The sequence below is a fragment of the Tachypleus tridentatus genome, chromosome 1, assembly GCF_004210375.1.
Source record: "Tachypleus tridentatus isolate NWPU-2018 chromosome 1, ASM421037v1, whole genome shotgun sequence".
Lineage (NCBI taxonomy): Eukaryota > Metazoa > Arthropoda > Merostomata > Xiphosura > Limulidae > Tachypleus > Tachypleus tridentatus.
The window spans coordinates 178,499,544-178,513,608 of NC_134825.1; the positions used below are offsets into that span (position 1 = coordinate 178,499,544).

General features: G+C 34.6%; 1 non-coding gene across 1 annotated transcript; it reads right to left on the reverse strand.

The window, feature by feature from the left end:
• Window positions 1-355: 355 nt before the first annotated feature.
• On the reverse strand, window positions 356-427 carry TRNAA-UGC (transfer RNA alanine (anticodon UGC)). The gene has a single exon. It is a non-coding gene; the product is annotated as a tRNA-Ala (tRNA).
• Window positions 428-14,065: the final 13,638 nt, after the last annotated feature.

A 14,065-nucleotide genomic window follows, 5' to 3' on the forward strand; every position in this document is an offset into this window, starting at 1 on the left:
GTTGCGTTTCGTGTGTCTTTGTTGGATTTGTGTGTATTGGTTTAAATTTGTTCATGTCTGATAGGATGTTATTCATTTTTTGGATGTATTCATTCGTGTTCATTATGACTGTAGCGTTACCTTTTTCTGCTTTTAGAATTTTTATGCTTTTGTCTTGTTTTAGGTGTTTAATGGAATTAATGTCTGTTTTTGTAAGGTTGTTTTTCAGTTTTCTGTTTTGTGAAATTATGTTGATGGTTTTGTGAGAAAATTCCTATAAAAATCGTGGTGTACGGTATGCTAGTTCAGACATAATTGTAACAGTTAAGTACAAATACATAAAAACTTACAGTTCTCGTACAATCGTCTACTTCGCTGGAGGTGCCGGGAATCGAACCCGGGGCCTTTCGCATGCAAAGCGAACGCTCTACCACTGAGATACACCCCCGTAAGTTCTTGTGTATTTATAACGATGAAGTTCATGTTTATTTACACTCAAACTTCTCAGAGCAACCTGTTGAACCAATGTGAAACAAAATTTGTATTTAAACATTATGATCTGACTGATTGAACGTTGTATTGGTTGCTTTCTTCTCTTCGTATATTTCTTTCTTACTTTTATGTATTCTGATAATGTACTTTATCATACAGTTTGCTTTAAAGTAATACTTATGTATATATATGTATTTATATATTGCAGAGCCTAAAGCTCATATGACAGTCGTTTGAATATTACCTTACTTCCATAAGGAACAAAATAATGAATTAGCCCTGCTATAAGTAACAAAGTCACCCATGGTGGTTATGATGACGATGTCTGGAACAATTGTTTTGTGGTATCATTTTGTCATCGTCCAGACTAGCTGTACTCCACACATTGGACACATATTTTCATTATAACAGTGAAGGTCAAATCCTATTATTTGGTCTGACAAGAAATGAAACAGGGTGGCAATATCTGCCTCTACTCTAGTTTGTCTCTTCAGACTTAGTGCAGATAGCATTGATGTAGCTTTTTGAGAAATTCAACAAATAAACAACAAGCAAGATGTCATATTTTAAATGTGTTAATTGCTTGTGTTAACAACATGTACCTCAATCACATCTGACAACTTTCTTTTTATACATTTTGTTACATTTGTCATATTTTAAATGTGTTAACAACATGTACCTCAATCACATCTGACAACTTTCTTTTTATACATTTTGTTACATTTGATGGTTTTGACTATCAGAAAGGCTGGAAAAGGATCATATAATTTTTTCTTCTGTTTTCGGGAAATATATTTATGTCTCATATGAAAACAATTCTAGTTCTTCTTTATTTGTAGTTAAGCACAAAGCTACATTATGGATTATCTCTGTTATGCCCACCACATGTATCTAAACCCGGATTCTAGCGTTGGAAATTCGCAGTCATATCTTTGTGCCACTAGGAGACAAGAGAACATTCTAAAGATATATTAATTTTTGTTAATTTTTAATAGAAAATCCATGCCTTGTACCAGAAACACAAAACTGTATGTTGTAAAAAGTTCTCTCCAGGTGTTACTGCTGGAAAAAAGTTTGACGTTTTTATCTCTAAATATTATTTTGTTTCTTTGTTTGGAAATTCTCACTAAGTTACAAAAGGGATATCGGTGTATAGTTGTCCTTAATGTTGAACCTATAGACTCTGGTTTACTTGTTTCTATTGTTACTACCATAATACATCGATGGTCCCAAAGTATTACAAGCATTTTCGTAAGAACTCTAGTGAACAAACGCACATTTCCGTTTTATGTACCCTGAATATATTTTCTCATAAACCAAAACACAAATAAAACATTTTTTTATGCTAAAGCTAAACATAAAAGTACGTTTTTACAGATTAAATCCGGTAATAAACAAATATGTGTTACCGAGTTAATTACGTCGAATAAGGTCGAAACGTTGTTCGCTCCTCTATTACTGCCTTCTCAACCCATTCCAGCCGTTTTTAAATACCTAGGTGCACACCTTCAGTGTGGGTGCAACATCTCGATGTTTAGGTTCTTTTTTCTTGGTGTTATGACGGTTACTCTTCTTTACTTTGTAGTTTCTCACTATATTTCTCATTGAAAAGATGTTTACACACGTAGATAAGTAATACCTAGGTGTATACCTTCAGTGTGGGTGCAACACCTCGGTGTCTAGGTTCTTTTTTCTTGGTGCTATGACGGTTACTCTTCTTTACTTTTTAGTTTCTCACTATATTTCTCATTGAAAAGATGTGCACACACGAGGTTAAGTAATACCTAGGTGCACAACTTCAGTGTGGGTGCAACATCTCGGTGTTTAGGTTCTTTTTTTCTTGGTGTTTTGGTGGTTACTCTTCTTTACTTTGTAGTTTCTCACTATATTTCTCATCGAAAAGGTGTGTACACACGTGGATAAGTAATACCTAGGTGCACTCCTTCAGTGTGGGTGCAACATCTCGGTGTTTAGGTTCTTTTTTTCTTGGTGTTAGGGTGGTTACTCTTCTTTATTTTGTAGTTTCTCACTATATTTCTCATCGAAAAGGTGTGTACACACGTGGATAAGTAATACCTAGGTGCAATCCTTCAGTGTGGGTGCAACATCTCGGTGTTTAGGTTCTTTTTTTCTTGGTGTTAGGGTTGTTACTCTTCTTTACTTTGTAGTTTCTCACTATATTTCTTATTAAAAAGATGTTTACACACGTGGATAAGTAATACCTAGGTGTATACCTTCAGTGTGGGTGCAACATCTCGGTGTCTAGGTTCTTTTTTCTTGGTGCTATGTCGGTTACTCTTCTTTACTTTGTAGTTTCTCATTATATTTCTCATTAAAAAGATGTGCACACACGTGAGTAAGTAATACCTAGGTGCACACCTTCAGTGTGGGTGCAACGGTGGGTGCAACATCTCGGTGTTTAGGGTTTTTTTCTTGGTGCTATGTCGGTTACTCTTTTTTACTTTGTAGTTTCTCACTATATTTCTCATTAAAAAGATGTGTACACACGTGGATAAGTAATACCTAGGTGCACACCTTCAGTGTGGGTGCAACATCTCGTTGTTTAGGTTCTTTTTTCTTGGTGCTATGACGGTTACTCTTTTTTACTTTGTAGTTTCTCACTATATTTCTCATTAAAAAGATGTGCACACACGTGGATAAGTAATAATACCCTCATGTAGTATGTGTGCAAAATTTTAAGTTTCTAGGTTCTTTTCTCTTGGAGTTATGTGGGGTCACACACAAATCAAAAGCCTCGGCCTTTTATTATTGTGGGTCAGTTTGTTGCTATATGACAACACTTTAAAATATGTGTTTTACAGTTCACGGATTAAACATTTGATTAATTGATTCATTAAAATCGATAAATATACAACATTCATACATATATTCAATAAAACAAAATTAACGCAAAGATACAGGGTCTTTTACGCTAAGCGTTTTGATGACATATGTAACTGGACTTGAGAAATCCTGAACAAACTTAGAGGCGCTCAGGTCAGATATTCTTGGCCCAAAACAGCGAGATTAATGAAATTGTAACGTAAGATAAAGAAATCATAGAGTACTTATTAGTTTTTCTGTCACTCATAATTACGATTAATTAATAACAGTTGTACTTTTTATAGGAAAATTTAACAATTGTTCATCAAGAAACAATTACATAATATATATATAAATTTAGAATATCATCACATGTTACATATTATTCCAGAAGTTACCGTACACTGGGAAGGTATAAACGATTTATTTTGTTTTTCATACAAACATAGAAGAGGATTATCTGTGCTAGCCGTCCCAAATTTAGCAATGTAAGACTACAGGGAAGAGATCAAGTTATCACCATCCCACCTCTTGAATTACTCTTTTAACAACGAATATTGGGCTTGACCGTCAAATTAATTGCTTGTAAATATCATGTTACGAACAAAATTAAACAATAATAAAATATTGACTCTCGAAATAAATTACCGACATGTGCACTTAACAGCCGTTTATATCATAACATGAGGATTGATGTCAAACGAATTCTAAAATCCATCCAGTTGTTCTCGAAAACAAATTAATACACGAACATGCTGATAAAAGGATATATTTTCAAAATGATCATCTTAACAAGAAATTTAATTATTTTACACAAAAAAAAGAACCACTGAGGTGTCCCAAATGGGACCCGACTTTGTAGATTGCTATTTATATTCATACAATGATGTTAAAAAACCAAAATTTGTCCCTCTATGATGATTATAAGTGAGTGAAGTATTTCATAAAATATTACAAGTAATTTTATTGATTTTACTTGTACTATCGATACCATACAAAATATTATCATTGATAATATTTTTATTTTTTATTATAAGCAAGCTAAATTCTAATTTTTAACTTTATTACATGATAAAAATGCAACCTAAAAATATAATAAAATGGACCAAACCTAGATACTCATAGAGAAAAGAACTGATAAAGTTATTTTGGAGACATCTATCGATCAGCTCATGGAACATGCATCCCGATTACCACTAAGGCTGGAATCGAAGGGCGGCTTTCTTGGAATTCACTGGAGGTGACATTAATAATGTCAGTCTTTCTCGGTCAAATGTTTGAAGAATCAAATAAGAAATTATAGTACCTGAAGCTACATTCATCAGAGAAGACATGTTAAGAATCTGAAGCTACAGTCATCAGTGAAGACATGTTATTAATCTGAAACTACAGTCATCAGAGAAGACATGTTAATAATCTGAAGCTACAGTCATCAGTGAAAACATGTTATTAATCTGAAACTACAGTCATCAGAGAAGACATGTTAATAATCTGAAACTACAGACATCAGTGAAGACATGTTAATAATCTGAAGCTACAAACATCAGTAAAGACATGTTAAGAATCTGAAAATACAGTCATCAGTGAAGACATGTTAAGAATCTGAAGCTACAAACATCAGTAAAGACATGTTAAGAATCTGAAAATACAGTCATCAGTGAAGACATGTTAAGAATCTGAAGCTACAGACATCAGTGAAGACATGTTAATAATCTGAAGCTACAGACATCAGTAAAGACATGTTAAGAATCCGAAGCTACAGTCATCAGTGAAGACATGTTAAGAATCTGAAGCTACAGTCATCAGTGAAACGTTATAATAATCTGAAACTACAGACATCAGTGAAGACATGTTAATAATCTGAAGCTACAGACATCAGTGAAGACATGTTAAGAATCTGAAGCTACAAACATCAGTGAAGACATGTTAAGAATCCGAAGCTACAGTCATCAGTGAAGACATGTTAAGAATCTGAAACTACAGACATCATGAAGACAGTTAATAATCTGAAGCTACAGACATCAGTGAAACGTTATAATAATCTGAAACTACAGACATCAGTGAAGACATGTTAATAATCTGAAGCTACAGACATCAGTGAAGACATGTTAAGAATCTGAAGCTACAGACATCAGTGAAGACATGTTAAGAATCTGAAGCTACAGACATCAGTGAAGACATGTTAATAATCTGAAGCTACAGACATCAGTGAAGACATGTAATAAGAAGCTACAGAAGATACAGACATCAGTGAAGACATTTTAATAATCTGAAAATACAGTCATCAGTGAAGACATGTTAAGAATCTGAAGCTACAGTCATCAGTGAAAACGTGATAATAATCTGAAACTACAGACATCAGTGAAGACATGTTAATAATCTGAAGCTACAGACATTAGTGAAGACATGCTAAGAATCTGAAGCTACAGACATCAGTGAAGACATGTTATGAATCTGAAGCTACAGACATCAGATAAGACATGTTAATAATCTGAAGCTACAGACATCAGATAAGACATGTCAAATATTGACCTTCAGTTTATCATAAATATAGTGAGTGAATTGGAGGAGAATAGAAAACTTATAGTTGGTGTTTGTAGTCAGTGTTACTACTTCATTCTTAGATCTAGTTGATTTACTTCTAGGAATAATACTTTCTTCAAAAGGTCATGGGTAACCAGTTAGCCTTTACAGTTTGCTTGAATATTATGATATCACAGATCAGGTCATGACAGTTTGTTGTGACACCGCTTTATCTGAAACAGGTCGGAGGCCCGACATGGCCAGGTAAGTTAAGGCGTTCGACTTGTAATCTGAGGGTCGCGGGTTCGAATCCCCGTTTCACTAAACATCCTCGCCCTTTCAGCCGCGGGGGTGTTATAAGTTACGGTCAATCCCGCTATTCGTTAGTTAAAAAGTAGCCCATTAGTTGGCGGTGGGTGGTGATGACTAGCTGCCTTCCCTTTAGCCTTACACTCCTAAATTATGGACGGCTAGCGCAGATGGCCTTCGAGTAGCTTTGTGTGAAATTAAAAAAATACAAAAACAAAACAAGAACACAAACTGAAACAGATCAGGACAATAGAGCGATTACCACTCTTGATTAGAATTCTGGAAAACCTTTACTGTGAGCTACACATTTCTCACATGATGGAGGCTTTAACAGAACAAAAGAGTAAAGGTCTAAGGAGGAAAATGTAACAACTTTTGAAACAAATTTAGCCTGAAATGTGCCATGATGCAAATAAGGTGAAAAATCTTATTAAGTTTCTTTGTCACTTGATTCAAACTGGTTCTCAGATGTTTGAACTGACACAAAATGTCTAAGATTTTGTAACCATGCGTTCATTTTAGAGAAGAGATTACAAGTATCTTTGTCAACCTTCTTGTATACATTGTACCAACTGTGCACTAATACATAAATATATAGCAACAACATAAATTTCGTATTAAATTACATATAATGATATACATATGAACTTCAGGAATACATTTTATTGAATAAACAAAGAACTGAACCACACACTACATCACAGTTGTTTATACTTTGAAGTTTCAACTAAATACCAAATCCATATATATATATCAGTATCTCGTGATAACAAATCAACTACCAAGTTATGTGTCCATATATTTATATATGTTAAGTCAAGTAAAGTAAGAGTTTCTTAATGATTGTTTCACTATACAGAACAACAGTGTTTTGTATTGTTTTAATAATTATTTGTTTGATTTTGTTCACAATGGACTCTTTTTATCTAACGGAAGAATTCTTTATCTTGTACACAGTGAGCTTAATGTTTGTTTTAAAGTAATCCTACATGATTTAGATATTGTATATTATTCATTATGAACTAAATAACATTTTTCATGATTTATCAGGTCATCTCATAAGTGATGTCCGAAATTTCAATACAGAAAGTGCATCATTATTTCTGTCTTTGTGGAAGGCTTCAATGACTTAAATATGTACTAGGACGTACATAAAAATGCTCAGACAAATAAAAGAAACTGTCCAAATTCCAATTTTCAGATCATTTATCAAATAAACCCTCATGAAGATGGATGTGTCTGAGGAGCACATTAGACATATTTATTTATTTATTTTAGACTTGACAGTAATTTTGGTTTTAAAGATCTTAGGGAGACCCTAAGGCAAACCAGGGGCGCTCAGAAATATTTGTTTCTCTTCAGCCCGACATTAGACATGTAATGCTTTATGAGTTTAAAAAAGGCAATAGTGCAGCAGAAACCACAAAAAACATTCAACGTGTTTATGGTACGGATTCTCTCAATGAAAGTAAACGTCGAACGTAGTTTCAGAAGTTTATATCAGGTGACTACAGCTTAAGTTTAATGATGACTTGCTGCTGGCTGCACTTGATGAAGACTGTGCTGTAGCATTTGAAGAACAAGCAGAAGCTTACTTCAACAGTTCACTGTCATCTGCAACAACTTGGAAATGTATCAAAACTTGAAAAATGGGTCTCTATGATTTGACAGAAGCCAACCTCAGAGCAAGAATGGACATTTGCACTTCTCTGCACTCGTGTGAACGTAACTCACCTTTTTTGGACATGTTAGTAACTGGAGATGAAAAATGGATATATTATAAAAATGTTAAGAGCCGCACACAATGACTCAGTTCAGGTAAACTGGTTAAAATACAGCCCATAATGGACCTCCACCCTAAGAAAGTCTTGTTAATATTGCATAACTTCAAGTCATAGTGGGTACTGAACAAATTACTGAAGTTGGGCCACATACTCTAATGGGTCCTTCTACACAGTTTAGCATATCTTCTGTTATTTCCATATAAGTACGTTGATCACTTGACGCTGCAAGATATTGGTTGTTATTTTCTACAGTTAGAGCGAATGAATGGCTTAATGCTAATGATTAGGGTATGATCTTATATAATTTAAACATTCTATCGTTTGCTTTCAAAGGTATCTCTATGAACATTCTTTACGTATCCTTTACTGCGGCTGTTTTTACATCAGCCTATCTATAATACATGTAAATCTCTTTACTATGTGTAGGAATTACAGATTGTAAGTACGGAGGTAACTCACTTTCAACTTCGTCTAATACTTTTTATAATCTACTTAATTGGAAACTAACATTTCAATACCTGCCTTATGAAACTTAGTCTGTCTTATTCTAGTATGTATCAAACTGTTAGTAATGTTTACTAATGCTTTATCTAGACACGCTTTTAATTTCCTGCTCATGTAATTCAAGTGTCTGGTTTAATGAATTCATTATAGTCATCTGTCCACCTATTAAATGAATCATTTCTCTGGATACTTGTCTTTGATGTTCTACTTTCTTATTTAATTCACGCAAATCATCTGTGGTTGTGGTTCCGAACAAAACTTTCAGAACATTTCCACCTGCCTGTATTAAACCACGTTTTTGTTGAGTTAAATCTGAAATCTACAAAACGTTATGTTTAATATCCTTTAATCCTAATACCAAATCTTCTATCTCAACAAGATATCGTCTAACTAAGATCTTATACTTCTGAATTTATCCTTCCTGTAAAATCCTTACTAAAATACAACAGTTAAAACAACTTACAGACTCAGTTTGTTTTATAAAACAATTTTTTGCTATGTGGTCAACCTTACCCCACTTTAAACACTGCAAGTCCTCGCACTTATTTTGTCCGTTTCGCCAGTTTACTGTTTCATATTTACTCTTACTTATCATACTTATTACAGACTGCTTGTGTTTGTATATCTGTTGCTCTCTTGTTTCCTCGATTAAATCTAATAAGGTTGCTCGTGGGGTATTGGATTCATTAACATCACTGCGAGCTCTATCGCTAAGCGACCTTCGCTCATACTCAGACTTTCGTGTATCTTGGATCATCATCTAACCTAAGTTCTATGTAATCTATTACCTTGCTCTTGTAGCTTATGTCCAAACACTCGAACAGTCTCGCCTTTTTCTTGATTCATATTTCGTAATTGTGCCATGATTGTCCTTGGCGTTTCTCGTTTACCATATTCCTCTGTTAACATACGTATTAAAAACTGAAAATATACAGTTTCACGCAATGCCTCAATGAAACGTTTTGCTTTTCCTGCTGTTCTTAGTCTCAAAATGTCTGATTTCTGTGCACCAGTCCAACCAGATATTCTAACAGCTTCATTTAATGCATCTACAAAACTTTCGACATCCTCGTCGAGCTTACAGTGAAAAAAATGTATCGTGCCGTTAAGTGTGTAGTGCCTTACGAACCTACTTGAGTGGGTGGATCTAGCACAGCTTCCACATTATCAGCATACCTTGTGGTAGTAGTAGTGTTTAGTGCCTTACGAACCTACTTGAGTAGGTGGATCTAGCACAGCTTCCACATTATCATCATCCCTTCTGGTAGTAGTAGTGTTTAGTGCCTCACGAACCTACTTGAATGAGTGGATCTGACACAGCTTCCACATTATCATCATCCCTTCTGGTAGTAGTAGTGTCTAGTGCCTCACGAACCTACTTGAATGAGTGGATCTGACACAGCTTCCACATTATCATCATCCCTTCTGGTAGTAGTAGTGTCTAGTGCCTCACGAACCTACTTGAATGAGTGGATCTGACACAGCTTCCACATTATCATCATCCCTTCTGGTAGTAGTAGTGTTTAGTGCCTCACGAACCTACTTGAATGAGTGGATCTGGCACAGCTTCCACAATATCATCAGCCCTTTGGTAGTAGTGGTGTCTAGTGCCTTGCGAACCTACTTTAGTGAGTGGATCTGGCACAGCTTCCACATATCGTCAGCCCTTCTGGTAGTAGTAGTGTCTAGTACTTTACGAACCTACCTGAGTGGGTGTATCTGACACAGCTTCCACATATCATCAGTCCTTCTGGTAGTTGTGGTGTCTAGTGCCTTACGAACCTACCTGAGTGGGTGTATCTGGCACAGCTTCACATTATCATCAGCCCTCCTGGTAGTAGTAGTGTCTAGTGCCTTACGAACCTACCTGAGTGGGTGTATCTGACACAGCTTCCACATATCATCAGCCCTCCTGGTTGTAGTAGTGTGTAGTGCCTTACAAACCTACTTGAGTGGTTGTATCTGACACAGCTTCCACATATCATCAGACCTTCTGGTAGTAGTGGTGTCTATGCCAGCAGTAGCCACAGTTACTTATTTAATATTATTTTCTACTTACACTACTTATAGAACCTTAAACTAACTTCTCTACCTCAACTTCTTTCTTTACTTTAACCAACCTGTTGTTACGTACTCCAAACGTATCCTCCAAGACTTCACCAATAACGTAACGCTGAGGAGGCAGGCCGAGTGGTTGGTTTAGCTTAGGTGTTGGAACTTGGACTGACAGTACGTGTTGTTACACGACTTATTTATTTTTAAGTGAGAATGTAGTGGGTGAATGGAGCACACAGATACTAACTGCCTTACCTCTAGTCTTACACTGCAAAATTAGGGACGGGTAGCGCAGATAGCCCACCTTTAGCTTTGCGCGAAATTCAAACCGAACCACGTCGATAGAACATCAGAATTAGTTATCATAAAATTGTTAATAAAGATAAATTATTGTCAATGAAGAGCTTAAAACCATTGATGTTGAATATAAGTACAGTTTTCAAAGGTATTAAAGATATACCGCTGATGTATTTTCAAGGTAACTGATGGGGGAATAATCTTACAAAACTGATATTTCTCAAATACAGTTGACGAACTAACCGATAGATTGGACTCGATATTTATTTTTAGTATTTTAAACGATTTATCTACTGAGTAATTAAGAAAGATAAATTAATAGCGGAAACACTAAATATTTTAAAATCCTGTATGGAGAAAGGTTGACGTACCATAGCGAGTAGAAGACAACTAAAACACAATTTATAGATACATAACATTGAGTAGGAAACTGTCCAATGACTTTGTACTTAGTTATCGAATATCCAGTACGTTATCTCAGTAGGTAAACCACTTGACTATTGTAGAGGGTATCCAGGGTTCGATACCAACCTTACTAGTAAGTGATGTAGGGGTGAAGTTTGTAGAGCACTTACATAATGTACGACAGATAATATCACATAAAAATAAAATTACCACACCAAGAAGCTTTATTCCAATGAGAGGACAAGACTTTATTTTAGTAACACACATACTAAAACATATAAAATCTTAAATTCTTTTGAAAAATGAAACTTGAATAAAATTCTGTACTTCTTCAGACAGAACAGTGTAAAAATAATACATATAGTGTCTTCTTCACAGAGAATAATAGAATAATCAAGTATGTGTTGATAAACCAGGAAGCTACGGAGGGAAAGAAAAGACGGCAATGCATTACTTCTAATTGTACTACAGTTGGTCAGCTACAGAAATGATACACGTAAAGCAATGTTTCTAATATTGTATTTTTATATTGTACTGATTTCTGATTTGAGTGACAATGAAGATATGGTGCATAATGGGATATTTTTAATTTTATATTATTGGACTAAGTGAGAAATATAAACCAGTATAAATAAAGAGAGCCAGCACAATCATAATAAACAAATTTTATCATGAACCACAGTAGTATTTCATAAAATGGATCACAACAAAGCCGTATAGAATGTGACGACGAAAAACACCTTAAATTGTAAATATTCAAGTCAGTTAAAACACTTTAAACCCTTTGTTGTTTATTACCAAGGCTATACCTGTATAAAAATATGTAAAAATAAAAGCAGGTCAAAACGACCCATTTAAAAATGTTAAATATAAGGTGAACGAAGAATTATCAGCCCATAACAGATAAATATATTTATATGTAACATATAGATACTAAAATGCTTTCGACATTATACACTCGGTCACCTCTAGTGGCACAGTGGTACATCTACGAATTTATAACGCTAGAAACCGAGTTTCGATACCCGTGGTGCCCATGTAATTTTGTGTTTAATTCTAAACAAACGGTGTTTTTAAGTAGCCAGCCCCTATATTATATATGAAGAGAAGTAGTAAATAAATCAATACACGTAATATCAAATTTTATTACACACATGGTAGAATAATTACTTTAAAAGACAAGAAGAAATATTTATTGTGACATTTTAGTCTTACATGTTTTATTTGAAATACTGCTGTTATACTTGTAAAATGTTATACTCACGTAGTGGAGGTTGTGTCTTGTATATAGTTTTACTTTACTATACATACATAATGTCGTTACACGGCAGCTATTAATGTTCACTATATTCTCAAACAAATCTCCATCTGCAGTTTAACATTTTATATTTCAAACAAATGCTATCAAATAGTCAATAGTACAGTAAATCATCACGAACCGTATCAACTAGGTATTAGTTATGTTTATTATCATTACAATGTATAAAGTTTGTTACCTTACCCAGTAATCCTTTGCTCATAATCCAGTATACAAAATAAGCCAAAAAATAAGATAAGTGAAAATTGAGAATTTAAAAATCTGCAAATAGGCGCCATAAAAGAATCAGGAAAGAAAGTTCATTTTGAAAACACCAAATATAATTAAAGGTAAAAACGTGGAACCAAAATAAGGGTTTCTAATTTCAGTAAATAATGTTTACAGTATCTCCAATCCGGTTTCCTTGTTTTGTTTACAATCCATATTTACATATTTTTAAATTCTTATTTTTATATTTATTTTGTCTTAACAAGTACAGCAAACAATATAGTTTATTTGCCACAAAAGACAGTCGTTTTTACTGGAGAGTTCTGTTTGAAGTTCTTGTGAATGTGAAGTAAGATTGGCTGTATTGAGATACTCTTCAGTTTGTTACTATTGTGTTCCAGACAGTAAATATCACGTTGTTCAGTCACCTTGATAATGTAAAACTTGTCCAGAGTGACTATCACTTGCCATATGTTTATTTATTTGTGGATGTTCAGCCGTCCCTAATTTTGAAGTTAATACACTACAAATGAGGCAGCGAGTTAACATCATCCTCCGTGAACTCTTGGACTACTCTTTACCATGGAATATAAAGATAAAAAGTCACAATATAATGTTTAGGGACAACAAGGGACTTGTGCAAAGCACTAAATAAATATAAATTAAACTATACTTAAAAAGTAGCTTTTGTCAGATAAATATTAATTTTAAAGATAAACATATGTATATATATATACACCTTTTGTAAATGTAACCAAGGAAACCGGAACTAGATCGTTTTTGTTCATCCTTTCACAAATCACTGAAAAAACCCAACGGAAATGCAGTTTACTTCATGGGAAGAAGTCAAGAAATCAGATGAAAGGCCTGTAAGAATGTTCTTTTGAAACGTGAACATGCCCAGCATGGCCAAGTGGCAAAGGCGGTCGATTCGTAATCTGAGGGATGCGGGTTCGAGTCTCCGTCGAACCAAACATGGTTGTCCTTTCAGCTGTGGGAGGTTACAATGTGATGGTCATTCCCACTATTTCTTGGTAAAAGAGTAGCCAATAATCGGCGGTGAGTGGTGATGATTACCTGCCTTCCCTCTTGTTTTACACTGCTAAATTAGGGACAACTAGCGCAGATAGCCCTCGTGTAGCTTTGCGCGAAATTCAAAACAAACAATAACAATGAAATATATCGAAACAGACATACTGCTGTACTGCTGGGGTCTCACTGACTGGTTAATACATCAGACACCTTTTAACGTATTAACTATATTGCTAGTGTTTGGCGAGAGGCCTCTTTAACGCCTGAGATGACATATGTAATGTGACTAACATATAATATATTCTCGTTTGTTTACAATTATGCATTCTTATAATTA